The following is a 15,518-nucleotide window of genomic DNA, read 5'->3' on the forward strand; positions in this document are numbered from 1 at the left end:
TTCACGCAACGGACAAGTGGCGGAGCTGGGATGAGAACCCAGGAGCTTCTGACCCCCAGGCCCGGGCTCTAGCCACTAGGCAATCCTGCTTCTTCGGGAGAAGCATGGCTAGGCATCTAGCGCTTAGCTAGAACAGTGCTTTGCACATAGTAAGCACTTAACAAATGCCATTATTATTATTATTATTATTATTATTATCTGAGTAGTGAACGCTCGCCTAATGAAACAACTTTATTTCGGCGTCAGAAGCGTCTCTGGTGGAGGGAATCACCCTCATGAAAAAATTCTTCAGGGTTTTGTGGGCAGGGAATGCGCCTACCAACTCTGTTCTTGCTTAGCACGGTGCTCTGCATATGTCCTCCAAGAGGGCTTCCCTGTCTAGGCCCTCGTGGGGGGCAGGGGATGTGTTTAATTTAATTAATTTAATTTTAATGATGGCATTTGTTAAGCGCTTACTATGTCCAAAGCACTGTTCTAAGTGCTGGGGGGGATACAAGGTGATCAGATTGTCCCACGTGGGGCTTACAGTCATCATCCCCATTTTACAGATGAGGTAACTGAGGCTCCGAGAAGTTGAGACTTGCCCAAGGTCACACAGCAGACATGTGGCGGAGCCGGGACTCGAACCCATGACCTCTGACTTCAAAGCCCATGCTCTTTCCACTGAGCCACGCTGCTTCTCTGTTTATCGTTATATTGTACTCTCCCAAGCGCTTAGGAGAAGCAGCGTGGCTCAGTGGAAAGAGCCCGGGCTTTGGAGTCAGAGGTCAGGGGTTCAAATCCCAGCTCCACCAATTGTCAGCTGTGTGACTTTGGGCAAGTCACTTCACTTCTCCGTGCCTCAGTGACCTCATCTGTAAAATGGGGATGAAGACTGTGAGCCCCCCCAGGGGACAGCCTGATCACCTTGTAACCTCCCCAGTGCTTAGAACAGTGCTTTGCACATAGTAAGCACTTAATAAATGCCATCATTATTATTATTATTATTACAGTGCCCTACATACAGTAAGTGCTCAATAAATATGATTGAATGACTGAATGAAAGCCCTCCTTTCCTCTTCTCCCACTCCCTTCTGCGTCACCCTGACTTGCTCCCTTTATTTATCCCCCCTCCAGCCCCGCAGCACTTAGTACAGTGCTCTGCATACAAGTAAGCACTCAGTAAATATGATTGAATAAATGAATGAATGACTGTATAGATCTTAGGGAAGCAGCGTGGTGTAGTGGTATATGTTGCCAACTTGTACTTCCCAAGCGCTTAGTACAGTGCTCTGCACACAGTAATCGCTCAATAAATACGATTGATTGATTGATTGATAGTGGAAAGAGCCCCGGCCTGGGAATCATAAGGTCATGGGTCCTAATCCCAGCTCCGCCATTTGTCTGCTGTGTGGCTTTGGGCAAGTCACTTCACTTCCCTGTGCCTCAGTGACCTCATCTGTAAAATGGGGATTAAGACTAAGAGCCCCATGTGGGACATGGACTGTGTTCAACCCGACGCCTAGTATATAGTAAGCGCTTAAGAAATACCATAATGATTATTATTATTATCTGTAATTCATTTCTTTATATTCATTTCTGTCTCCCCCTCTAGACTGTAAGCTCATTGTGGGCAGAGAATGTGTCTGTTATATTGTTATGTTGTGCTCTCCCAAGCACTTAGCAATAATAATAATGATGGCATTTGTTAAGCGCTCACTATGTGCCAAGCTCTGTTCTAAGCGCTGGGGTAGAAACAAGGTCATCAGGTTGTCCTGCGTGGGGCTCACAGTCTTAATCCTTATTTTACAGATGAGGTAACTGAGGCACGGAGAAGTTAAATGATTTACCCAAAGTCACACAGCTGGTAAGTGGCGGAGCTGGAATTAGAACCCACGACCGCTGACTCACAAGCCAGGGCCCTTTCCACTAAGCCACGCTGCTTCTCTAGTACAGTGCTCTGCATACAGTGAGCGCTCAATAAATACGATTGGTAGACTGAGTGCACACAGTAAGCACTCAATAAATACCATTTGACAATAATAATAATAATAATAATGGCATTTATTAGGCACTTACTATGTGCAAAGCACTGTTCTAAGTGCTGGGGAGGTTAGAAGGTGATCAGGTTGTCCCACGTGGGGCTCACAGTCTTCATCCCCATTTTCCAGATGAGGTAACTGAGGCACAGAGAAGTGAAGTGACTTGCCCAAAGTCACACAGTTGACAATTGGAAGAGCCAGGATTTGAACCCCTGACCTCTGACTCCAAAGTCCGGGCTCTTTCCACTGAGCCACGCTCCTTGTTTTGGCCCTGTAGGCTTTCCCTGAGTTATTTGCTTATTTCCCCACTCTATTGTAAGCTCATTGCGGACAGTCTCCCAAGCGCTTAATACAGTGCTCTACACACATAGGCATTCAATAAATACGATTGACTGACTGACTTTTTCAAAGAGAATACATTCTTCACATATCGCAATTGGCTTGTAGAATTTTGGAACAGGCCATTTACCGATGCTTATGTCAAACAAAAATCCCTTAACAAAGCTCAAGTTATTATGAAATAAACTATGGGCAAGGAGATGTGATTTATAAAACCAGCAACAACAACAACAACAACAAAAAAACTTCACAAATAGAAACTAATTGTCACTGCTTGACACATTTGAAAACCTAACATTTGCTTCATTTGGGGCCTCTTCATCTTAAACCCTCTGACAGTTTGTTTTTTTTTTTTTTTTTTTAATTTAACAGAAGCTCAGAAACTGGACTGGAAAGGTTTCCAAATGCGGATGTAAACATCCCCTTACTTCCAGAATTGCTGGTTTCAACAGCTGCAATTTGAGACCAGTCACTAATTTAAATGAAATGTCTGGGTGACAAGCCGCAATTCTGGAAGGCTGAGCTTCCTGGATTTGTCTAGGACAGCGCATCATTAAGCATTTATAGGGTTTGATGCACGCTTAGAAGTCACCCTTTCTTCCTCCCCTAGGTTCCAAGAGAGCATTTTCCTCATTTTAGCTCTCATATTGCTTCAAAAGTACACTTTTGGAAGACCAAAAAGAACAGCCAAGTCTTATTTAGGGAAGAGATTCTTCCCTAAATCCCTCCCTCCCTTCCCTCCTCTCCCTCCCCATCCCCCCCACCTTACCTCCTTCCCCTCCCCACAGCACCTGTATATATGTTTGTACATATTTATTACTCTATTTTATTTGAACATGTTTATTCTATTCATTTTATTTTGTTAATGTGTTTTGTTTTGTTCTCTGTCTCCCCCTTCTAGACTGTGAGCCCACTGTTGGGTAGGGACCATCTCTATACGTTGCCAACTTGTACTTCCCAAGCGCTTAGTACAATGCTCTGCACACAGTAAGCGCTCAATAAATACAATTGAATGAATGAATAAATGAATTTAGTAAAGAGTTGTTTTCCCCTCACATTTTCCCTGGAAAAAGAAACATGTAATAAAATGAATGGATTTATTTTTTTTGGCTTGATAAAATGTTTTCCTTTTTTTCTCCCTGTAAAATTCCATTTCTGGCAGTTTGGCGTCTTTGAGAAGCGTATCCTGCCTTCGTGATTTTACTGATGGAATCTGTCGTCGGCAGCGGTTGATTTTTTGAGGAATGAGCAATCTTGATATTTTCAGAGTTCCCTGTGGTATTTAATTAGCTAATCCAGCCCCATGAGGTAGCTAATTCAGTATTATACCCCATCCCAGTCCTTGTAGAAATCACGGTGAAAGGAAAAGAATTCTTTCTTCAATCGATCATGCAGAGAAACGGTGCGGCCTAATGGGTAGAGCCCGGGCCTTGGTGTCAGAAGGAGCTGGATTCTAATCCCTGCTCACCACTTCAATCAATCGATCAATCAATCGTATTTATCGAGCGCTTACTGTGTGCAGAGCACTGTACTAAACTCTTGGGAAGTACAAGTTGGCAACATATAGAGACAGTCCCTACCCAACAGTGGGCTCACAGTCTAACACAGGCTCACTTGTCTGCCTTGTGACCTTGGATGGATCACTTCACTTCTTTGTGCCTCAGTTCCCTCATCTGTAAATCGGGGTTCATTCACTCATTCATTCAATCGTATTTATTGAGCACTTACTGTGTGCAGAGCACTGTACTAAGCGCTTGGGAAGTACAAGTTGGCAACATATAGAGACGGTCCCTACCCAACAGCGGGCTCACAGTCTAACACAGGCTCACTTGTCTGCCTTGTGACCTTGGACAGATCACTTCACTTCTTTGTGCCTCAGTTCCCTCATCTGTAAATAGGGGTTCATTCACTCATTCATTCAATCGTATTTATTGAGCACTTACTGTGTGCAGAGCACTGTACTAAGCGCTTGGGAAGTACAAGTTGGCAACATATGGAGACGGTCCCTACCCAACAGTGGGCTCACAGTCTAGAAGGGTTTTAGACTGTGACTCATGGTGGGACAGGGACTGTATTCAACCTGATGACTTTGTATCTACCCCAACTCTTGGTACTGGTCTGGTCAATCAATCAATCAATCAATCAGTTGTATTTATTGAGCGCTTACTGTGTGCAGAGCACTGTACTAAGCATGTGGGAAAGTACCAACTTTGTTATATTGTAGATACTTTCCTGCCTACGATGAGTTTACAGTCTAGAGGGGGAAGCAAACATTAATATACATAAATCATGGGTACATACATAAGTGCTGTGGGACTGAGGGAGGCGGGAACAAAGGGTTTAAATCCAAGTTCAAGGGCAATGCAGAAGTGGGTAGTGTGGTCTGGTGGTTAAAGCACTGGCCTGGGAACCAGAGGACTGGGTTCTAATCCCAATTCTCCCACTTGCCTGATGTGTGATCTTAGGCAAATCACTAAAGTTCTCTGAGCCTCACTTTCCTCCTTCCCCTCCCCACAGCATCTGTATATATGTTTGTACAGATTTATTCCTGTATTTTACTTGTACATATTTACAGTTCTATTTATTTTATTTTGTTAATATATTTTGTTTTGTTCTCTGTCTCCCCCTTCTAGACTGTGAGCCCGCTGTTGGGTAGGGACCATCTCTATATGCTGCCAACTTGTACTTCCCAAGCACTTAGTACAGTGCTCTGCACACAGTAAGCGCTCAATAAATACGATTGAATGGATGAATGAAGGAATGAATGCAGGTCTTTCTCTCTCACCACTAGACTTCCTGGGATAACCTTGCTGAGAAATCTCCTAAGGGGAATTGTTGGTAATGGAAGAGAGACAAAGAGCATTTATCAACTGAGTTTGGGCGAGTCCAATGTCCTTTGCAGTTATCTCAGCTCGCAGACGGTTCTATGTCCTGTTCCAGGAGCGTCTGTGGCCATTTGTGATTATTATTAGGGTACTTGTCTGCTGAGTGACCTTGGGCAAGTCACTCAACTTCTCTGTACCTCAGTTATTATTATTGTGTTAAAATAAATGTTAAAATAATGTTAAAATAAATTACAGGGAGGAGAAGAGGTGATTGTAAAGGGTGGGTAGACACCTGCTTCACTTGTTGGTTTTTTAACTGGTATTTGTGAAGCACGTACTATGTGTCAGGCACTGTACTAAGCTCTGGGATAGATACAAGATCATCACATTGGACATAATCATGTCCCGCATGGGGCTCCCAGTCTGTGCAGGAGGGAGAACGGATATTTAAATCCTATTTAACAGATAAGGTCACTGAGCCACAAAGAAGTTAAATTATTTGCCCAAAGCCACACAGCCACCATGGAGTTGTAGACATGTTCCCTGCCCACAGCAGGTTATAATAATAATAGTAATAATGGTGGTTTTTGTTAAGCAGTTACTATGTGCAAAGCACTGTTCTAAGTGCTGGGGTAGGGGCTACAAGGTGATCAGGTTGTCCAACTTGGGGCTCACAGTCTTAATCCCCATTTTACAGATGAGGTAACTGAGGCACAGAGAAGTTAAGTGGCTTGCCCAGGACCTCTGACTCCCAAGCCCTCGCTCTTTCCACTGAGCCACGCTGCTTCCCCTGCAGCCCGTTAGTCTAGAGGGAGCATCTCAGCTGATATTCTAATAGAAAGGCTTGCAGGTTAATAAAATAATAATCATAATAATAATGATGGTACGTGTTAGGAGTTTATTAAGTGCCAAGTACTATACTAAGTGCTGGGGTGGATACAAGCTCATTGGGTTGTCCTGCAGAAGGCTCACAGACTAAGCAGGAGGGAAAACAGGTATTGAAACCCAAATTTACAGATGAGGAAATAGAGGCACAGAGAAGTCAAGTGATTTACCCAAGATTATGCAACAGGCAAGTGGTAGAGTCAGGATTAGAACCCAGATCCTCTGACTCCATGAGACCACATTACTTCTACAGGTTCTATAAATTGAACCATAAGCATAACAGCTACCACAGATGGATGCTCTGTGCTCAGTACGTGCTCAATAAATATGCAAGAATGAATGAATGAATGAAATGAAGAAAATCAGGAAGAAACAGAGCTTGCCTGTATTAGAGGAAATCTTTAAGTCAGGGAAAACCAAAAACTCCACAGATCTAATCTGGTAAAATTAAATTTATCATGCTATCTCTTAATCATTCTACATCACTTTCTAACTTTTTGTTTTCTTTTCTCATTCATTTTCCATTCATTCATTTGTTCAGTAGTATTTATTGAGCTCTTACTGTATGCAGAGCACAGTACTAAGTGCTTGGAAAGTACAGTACAGCGATAAAGAGAGACAATCCCTGCCCATATGGTTTACAATCTAGAAGGCGGGAAGACAGACATCAATACAAGTGAACGGACAACAATATAAATAAATAGAGTTTTATAGCTATGTACAAATATACACAACTGCTGTGGGGCAGGTGTGCGGGTAGGAGAGCAAATGGAGCCAGTCATGGTGACGTGGAAGGGAGACAGAGGTGAGGAAAAGGGGGCTTAGTCTGGGAAGGCCATGTGGAGGAGGTGTGTCTTCAGTAAGGTTTTGAAGTGGGGAAGAGTGATTGTTGGAGGATTTGAGAAGGGAGGGTGTTTCAGGCCACAGGTAGTACGTGGGCCAGGGGTTGGCGGCGAGACAGGCGAAATGGAGGACCATTAAGAAGGTTAGCACCAGAAGAGTGGAGTGTGTAGACTGGGATGTAGAAGGAGAGAAGGGAGGTGGGGTAGGAGGGGGCAAGGTGATGGAAAGCTTTGATGTCCATAGTCAGGAGTTTTTGTTTGATATGGAGGTAGAGAGGCAACCACTGGAGATTTTTGAGGAGGGGGTGACATGCTCTGAATGTTTCTATAGAAAGATAATTAGGGCAGTAGAGCAAAATACGGACTGAGGTGGAGAGAGGCAGGAGGTTGGGAGGTCAGAAAGGAGGCTGATCCGGTTGGGATAAGATGAGTGTTTGTACTAACTTGGTAGCCGTTTGGATAGAGAGGAAAAGGTGGATCTTGGCAATGTTGTGAAGGTGAGACCAGCAGGTTTTGGTGACGGATTGATGACATGGGTTGAATGAGAGAGCAGAGGCAAGGATGACCTCAAGGTTATGGGCTTGTGAGATGGGAAGGGTGGTTGTGCCGTCTACAGTGACGAGAAAGTTCGGGAGAGGACAGGGTTTGGGAGGGAAGATCAGGAGCTCTGTCTTGGACATGTTGAGTTTGAGGCGGCGGGAGGACATCCAGGTAGGGATGTCCTGAAGGCAGGAGGAGATGTGAGCCTGGAGGGAGGGAGGGAGAACAGGGGAGGAGATGTAGATTTGGGTTAGACACAGTCCATGTCCCATGCCGGACTCCCAGTCTTGATCCCTATTTTACAGATGAGGTAACTGAGGCATGAGAAGTGAAATTCATTCATTCATTCAATTATATTTAACTGCTCTAATCGCCAGGTTCCTCATATGTAGAATGGGGAATCAATAACTGCTCTCCCACTCAGATTGGAAGCAACAAGTAGGACAGAGACTTTGTCCAACCTGGTTATCTTGTATGTGCCTTAGTACTTAGATCTAGAGTTTGGCACATAGTAAGCACTCAACTAACACGTAATTTTACCTATTACTTTCTAGATGTAGCCTCTGCTCTCTATTTTCCATTTCCTCATCATCAACTATGTTCAATGGGGATTTATTTTACAAGTTAACTCATAATATTGATCATTTTGATCCTTAAAACTATTGGCTTAACCACAATAATGACATTAATAATGACTGCGGTATTTGTTAAATGCTTAATAATAATAATAACTTTGGTATTTGTTAAGCACTTACTACGTGCAAAGCACTATTCTAAGCACTTAAGATGTGCCAAGCACTTTTCTAAGTACTGGGTTAGATACAAGATAATAAAATGAGACAGAATGCATGCCCCCCATTCATTCAATCGTATTTATTGAGCGCTTACTGTGTGCAGAGCACCATACTAAGCACTTGGGAAGTACAAGTTGGCAACATATAAAGACGGTCCCTACCCAACAACGGGATCACAGTCTAGAAGGGGGAGACAGACAACAAAACAAAATGTGTAGACAGGTGAAATGATTTGCCCAAGTTCGGACAACAGACAAGTGGTGGAGCTGGGATTAGAAGCCAGATTCTTCTGACTCCCAGACTCGGGCTCTAGCCATTAGGCCAGGCTGCTTCTGTTCTAAACAATGCAGTAGATTCAAGGTTATCAGGTTGGACACATTCCCTATCCTGCATAGGACCCACAGTTTAGGTAGGAGACAGCGGGATTTAACCTGATTCCCAGTCCTGTGAAATCCGGTCAGAGGTTGGTTAACAGACAGGCTTTAAAAGCTCATTCCTAGCCACCAAGGACATTGATCTATGTATTCTGCTCTGACCTACATTCGACTCTGTCACGGCACAGATGAAGATAAAGTAAAATCTCCCAGGAAAACATCATGTGCAAAGTTATGTGCTATAACTCCAGTTAGAGCAATGGCAGATAATTAATGGGAGGCATAAAAGTAAATAAAGTCGTAATAAGAGCAACAAACACGCGTGGCAAAGTCTTTACAAGAGTTTTTATGAGTGATTCCTCCCTCCTAGCAGGAACCTGTGATGTGTCCATCCTGGAAGACAACTATTTTTCTTTCTGGTAATTCATCCTCCACGGTTGCTCAGACAGTGAAGCGTGTCCAGATAAAACATGTCTGTTTCGTGAGGCTCTAGGAAGGCAGAATTATCATCGACAAAAGAGGCAAAGGAAACCTACCTTTTCAAGAAACCAAGCTCATTATTAAGATTTAAACTTTCTAGGGAGGAGACTGTGAATAAAGTCATTCAATGAAGAGGATGAGAAAGCATAAGAGTAACATGAATTCCTTGGGAAAAGTCTGAGAAAGGTCAATCAACAATCAGTAGTCTGTATTAAGCATCTACATTGTGCAGAGTACAAATACTAAATGCTAAATACTCCAGAAAGTGCTCTAGAGTTAATAGACACAGTCTCTGCCTTCGAGGAGCTTCAAGTCTAATGAGGGAGATGGATGTTAAAATAAATTACAGGCAGGAGAAGAGGTGATTGTAAAGGGTAGGTAGACACCTGCTTCACTTGTTGTTTTTTTAACTGGTATTTGTGAAGCACGTATTATGTGTCAGGCACTGTACTAAGCTCTGGGATAGATACCAGATCATCACGTTGGACATAATCATGTCCAGCATGTGGCTCCCAGTCTGTGGAGGAGGGAGAACGGATATTTAAATCCTATTTAACAGATAAGGTCACTGAGCCACAGAGAAGTTAAATGACTTTCCCAAAGCCACACAGCAGACAAGTGACAGAGGCAGGATAAGAACCCGGGTCCTCTGACTGCCGGGCCTGTGCTCTTTTTTTAAAAAAATCATATTTAGTAAGTGTTTACTATGTGCCAAGCACTGTACTAAGCACTGGGATAGATACAAGGTAATCAGGTTGAACATAGTTTGTGTCCCACATGAGGCTCACAGTCATAATCCCCATTTTGCAGATGAGGTAACTGAGGCCCAGAGAAGTTGTGACTTTTCCAAGGTCACACAGCAGACAAGTGGCAGATCCGTGATTAGAACCCAGGTCTTTCTAACTCCCTGGTCTGTATTCTTTCCACTAGGCCATATTGCTGCCGTTATCTGGCAGCCTGGATTCGAATCCCACTCCAACACTTTTCAGCAGTGTGACCTTGCGCAAGTCCCTTAATTTATCTTTGACTCAGTTTCCTCACCTGGAAAATAAGATTTAAATATCTGTTCTCCCTCCCACTTAGACTGTACACCTCATGGGGAACAGTGACTGTGTCTGATCTTTCATTCATTCATTCATTCAATTGTATTTATTGAGAGCTTACTTTGTGCAGAGCACTGTACTAAGGGCTTGGGAAGTACAAGTTGACAACTGAGGCCTTCCCAGACAGGACAGACAGGAGGTCTTCCCAGACTAGGAGGCCTTCCCTGAATGAGCCCCCTTTTCCTCTCCTCCTCCCCATCCCCCCCGACTCAGTCCTACCTCCTTCCCCTCCCCACAGCACCTGTATATATGACTTTACAGATTTGTTACTCTATTTTACTTGTACATATTTACTATTCTATTTATTTTGTTAATGATGCACATGTTTTGTTTTGTTGTCTGTCTCCCCCTTCTACACTGTGAGCCCGTTGTTGGGTAGGGACCGCCTCTATATGTTGCCAACTTGTACCTCCCAAGCGCTTAGTACAGTGCTCTGCACACAGTAAGCGCTCAATAAATACGATTGAATGAATGAATGAATCGGAATGTACTATATCTACTCCAGTGCCTAGCACAGGGCTTGGAACATAGTAAGCACTGAAAAAGTATCATTATTACTATTAATAGCAGTACTAGTATTGAACCTCAGAGCCCTCCTCCTAAGGAAAAGACCCTCTGATTTTAATATTTAAACTGGGACTTCTCTCTCCTGAAATACCTAAACAAAATGGTACCTCTGAGCGGATCCTCTCCTGGGATAGTCTAAGTGTGACCTCTTTGTCCCTGATTTTCCAAAATAGAAGATATTGACTTCATTATTATTATTAAGAAAATTGAGCGCTTAAAGTGTGCTGAGCAACAAGACAACAGTGTGGCCTAATTGCAAGAGCATGGGTTTGGGAGTTAGAGGATATATATATATATATATGTATATATATATATATATATATATATATATATGGTTGTACATATTCATTACTCTATTTATTTATTTATTTTACTTGTACATATCTATTCTATTTATTCTATTTTGTTTAAATGTTTGGTTTTGTTCTCTGTCTCCCCCTTCTAGACTATGAGCCCACTGTTGGGTAGGGACTGTCTCTATATGTTGCCAACTTGTACTTCCCAAGTGCTTAGTATAGTGCTCTGCACACAGTAAGCGCTCAATAAATATAATTGATTGATTGATTGATTTGTTCAATCGTATTTATTGAGCGCTTACTGGTGCAGAGCACTGAACTAAGCACTTGGAAAGTACAGTTCAGCTATAAAGAGAGACAATCCTTGCCCACACTGGGCGTACAGTCTAGAAGGGGGGAGAAAGACAGCAAAACAAGTAAACAGGCATCAATATAAATACATAGAATTATGGATATGTACATAAATACCCAAGTGCTGTGGGACAGGGTGAGGGGGTAGAGGAAAGGGAGTGAGTCGGGGTGACTCAAAGGGGAGGGTTAGCTGAGGAAAAGGGGGGTTTAGTCTGGGAAGGCCTCTTGGAGGAGGTGAGCCTTCATTAGGGCTTTGAAGGGGGGAAGTGTGATTGTCTGCTGGATTTGAGGAGGGAGGGCATTCCAGGCCAAAGGTAGGATGTGGTCCAGCGGTTGGCAGCGAGACAAGTGAGATGGAGGCCCAGTGAGAAGGTTAGCGGCGCCAGTGGAGCGGAGTGTGTGGGCTGGGCTGGAGAAGGAGAGAAGGGAGGTGAGGTAAGAAGGGGCAAGGGGATGGACAGCTTTGAAGCCAACTGTCAGGAGTTTTTGCTTGATACAGATGGAGGTTGATAGGCAACCCCTGAAGGTTTTTGAGGAGGGGGATGACATGCCCTGAAACTTCCTATAGAAAGATAATCTGGGCAGCAGAGTGAAGTATGGACTGAAGTGGGGAGAGGCAGGAGGTTGGGAGATCAGAAAGGAGGCTGATGCAGTAATCCAGTAGGGATAGGATGAGTGATTGTACTAACGTGGTAGCGGTTTGGTCTAATCCTGGCTCTGCCACTTGTCTGCTCTGTGACCTTGGGCAAGTCACTTCACTTCACTGTGCCTCAGTTACCTCGTCTTTAAAATAGGGATTAAGACCGTGAGCCCCATGCGGGGCAGAGACTGTGTCCAACCTGATTACCTTGTATCTAACCCCCAGCACTTATATAATAGTGCTTGGCACAAAATAAGCACTTAACAAATGCCATAATAATAATTAATTATTATTATTATTACTATAATCCAGTCAGTGAAAAATCCAAGTATAATCAATCAATCAATCAATCAATCGTATTTGTTGAGCGCTTACTGTGTGCAGAGCACTGTACTAAGCACTTGGGAAGTCCAAGTTGGCAACATATAGAGACGGTCCCTACCCAACAGTGGGCTCACAGTCTAAAAGGGGGAGACGGAGAACAAAACCAAACATACTAACAAAATAAAATAAATAGAATAGATAGGTACAAGTAAAATAATGGGGTTTTATTTTAATAAAAGAATGGGGTTCTTCTTGTCCCAGGGCCTTTCCCTTCCTGGTGAACCAGGGAAACACCCCCAGCTCTGGGGGCAGGGAGGGTGGGGAGGAGGCCCCTATAATAATAATAATAATAATGATGGCATTTATTAAGCATTTACTATGTGCAGAGCACTGTTCTAAGCACTGGGGAGGTTACAAGGTGATGAGGTTGTCTCACAGGGGGCTTGCAGTCTTAACCCCCATTTTACAGATGAGGGAACTGAGGCACGGAGAAGTGAAGTGACTTGCCCAAAGTCACACGGCTGACAATAGGCAGAGCCAGGATTTGAACCCATGATAATAATAATAATAATGATGGCATTTATTAAGCGCTTACTATGTGCAGGGCACTGTTCTAAGCGCTGGGGAGGTTACAAGGTGATGAGGTTGTCCCACGGTCATAAGAAACTCCTGGAGACTGACAGTGATCAATCAGAGTCCACATTGGCTTTCCTCAAGCTCAATGAATTCAACATAAATTGCCCACGCATTTAAAGGCATATCATCATCATCAACGCTATTTACCAAGCACTTACTCTATGCTAAGCACTTGGGAAGAGTACAGTACAACAGAGTTGTTTGACACATTCCCCACCCATAACGAACTTACAGTCCAGAGGGGGAGGCAGACATTAATGTCAATAAATAATTTATAATACCTAACTGAAAGATAAGTACATGAATGCTGTGGGGCTGAGAAAGGGACTAATATCAAATGTCCAATGGTCACAAATCCAAGTGCATAGGCAACACAGAGGGGAGAAGACATTGGGAAAAGAAGGTTTTATCAGGGAGGGCTTCTTGGAAGAGATATGACCTTAATATTGCTTTGAAGGTGGAGAGAGGGGTGATCTGGTCTATGTTGAGGAGAAAGAAGTGGAAAGCTAGGGGAAGGGGGAGGGAAAGGGGTCGGCTGTGAGATAGATGAAGTCGGGCACAGTGAATAAGCTGGGGCTAGAGGAATAGAGTGTGTGTACTGGGCTGGAATTGGAGATTAAAGAGGTAAAGTAGGAGGGGGTGAGGGGATTGAGTGCTTTAAAGCCAATGGTGAGGAGTTACCATTTGATGCAGAGGTGGATGGGCTATAATAATAATAATAATAATAATTATGGTATTTGTTAAGCACTTACTATATGCCAAGCACTGTTCTAAGGGCTGGAGCAGATAAAGGTCATCAGGTTGTCCAACATGGGGCTCACCGTCTTAATTCCCATTTTACAGATGAGGTAACTGAGGACAGAGAAGTGAAGTAGCTTGCCCACGGTCACACAGCAGAGAAGTGGCGGAGCCGGGATTAAAACCCCCCATCCTCCGACGCCCAGACCCGTGTGCTTTCCACTAAGCCATGCTGCTTCCCAGTTACCGTAGGGTCTTGAGGAGTGGGGAGACATGGACTGAATGTTTTTGACAACAATCATCCATGCAGCAGAGTGAAATGTGAACCGGAGCGGGGAGAGACAGGAGGCTGGGAGGTTAACGAGGAGGCAGCTGCAACAGTAATAATAATAATTATTATGGTATTTGCTAAGCGCTTACTATGTGCCAGGCCGGGGTGGTTACAAGCAAATCAGGTAACATGCAGTCCCTGTCCCACGTGGGGCTCACAGTCTCAATCTCCATTTTACAGATGAGGTAAGTGAGGCCCAGAGAAGGGAATTGATTTGCCCAAGGTCACACAGCAGACAAGTGGAGGATCCAGAAATAGAACCCATCACCTTCCGACCTCCAGGCCCGTGCTCTAGCCATTAGGCCATGCTGCTTCTGCTGCTGCTGGTCAAGGCAGGACAGGATGAGTGCTTGGATCAGCATGTTGCCAACTTACACTTCCCAAGCGCTTAGTACAGTACTCTGCACACAGTAAGCGCTCAATAAATACGATTGATGATGATGATGGAAGGTGGTTGGTTGGAGAGCTCACCTCCTCCAGGAGGCCTTCCCAAACTGAGCCCCCTTTTTCCTCTCCTCCTCCCCATCCCTCCCGCCCTACCTCCTTCCCCTCCCCACAGTACTTGTATATATTTGTACAGATTTATTACTCTATTTATTTTACTTGTACATATTTACTATTCTATTTATTTTAATGATGTGCATCTAGCTTTATTTCTATTAATTCTGATGACTTGACACCTGTCCACGTTTTGTTTTGTTGTCTGTCTCCCCCCTTCTAGACTGTGAGCCCGTTGTTGGGTAGGGACCGTCTCTTGATGCTGCCGACATGTATTTCCCAAGTGCTTAGTACAGTGCTCTGCACGCAGTAAACGCTCAATAAATACGATTGAATAAATGAATGAATGGAGAGGAAAGGGTGGAATTTAGTGATGTTGTGAAGGTAAGCCCGACAGGATTTGGTGACAGATTGACTATTGACAGATTGAGAAGCAGCGTGGCTTAGTGGAAAGAGCACGGGCCTGGGACTCAGAGGACATGGGTTCTAATCCCGGCTCCACCGCGAGTCTGCTGTATGACCTTGGGCAAGTCACTTAACCTCCCTGTGCCTCAGTTAGCTCATCTGTAAAATGGTGATTAAGACTGTGAGCTTCATGTGGGACAACCTGATTACCTTGTATCCACCCAGCACTTAGAATATAGTAAGCGCTTAAAAATACCATCATTATTATTGTTATTACTATTACTATGTGGGTAGAATAAGAGGGATGAGTAGAGGACTTTGCCATAGTTATGGGCTAGTGAGGCAGGCTGGATAATAATAATAATAATAATGACATTTATTAAGCGCTTACTATGTGCAAAGCACTGTTCTAAGCACCGGGGAGGTTACAAGGTGATCAGGTTGTCCCACGGGGGGCTCACAGTCTTAATCCCCATTTTACAGATGAGGGAACTGAGGCCCAGAGAAGTTAAGTGACTTGCCCAAAGTC

This window comes from Tachyglossus aculeatus, chromosome 5 (assembly GCF_015852505.1).
Source record: "Tachyglossus aculeatus isolate mTacAcu1 chromosome 5, mTacAcu1.pri, whole genome shotgun sequence".
Lineage (NCBI taxonomy): Eukaryota > Metazoa > Chordata > Mammalia > Monotremata > Tachyglossidae > Tachyglossus > Tachyglossus aculeatus.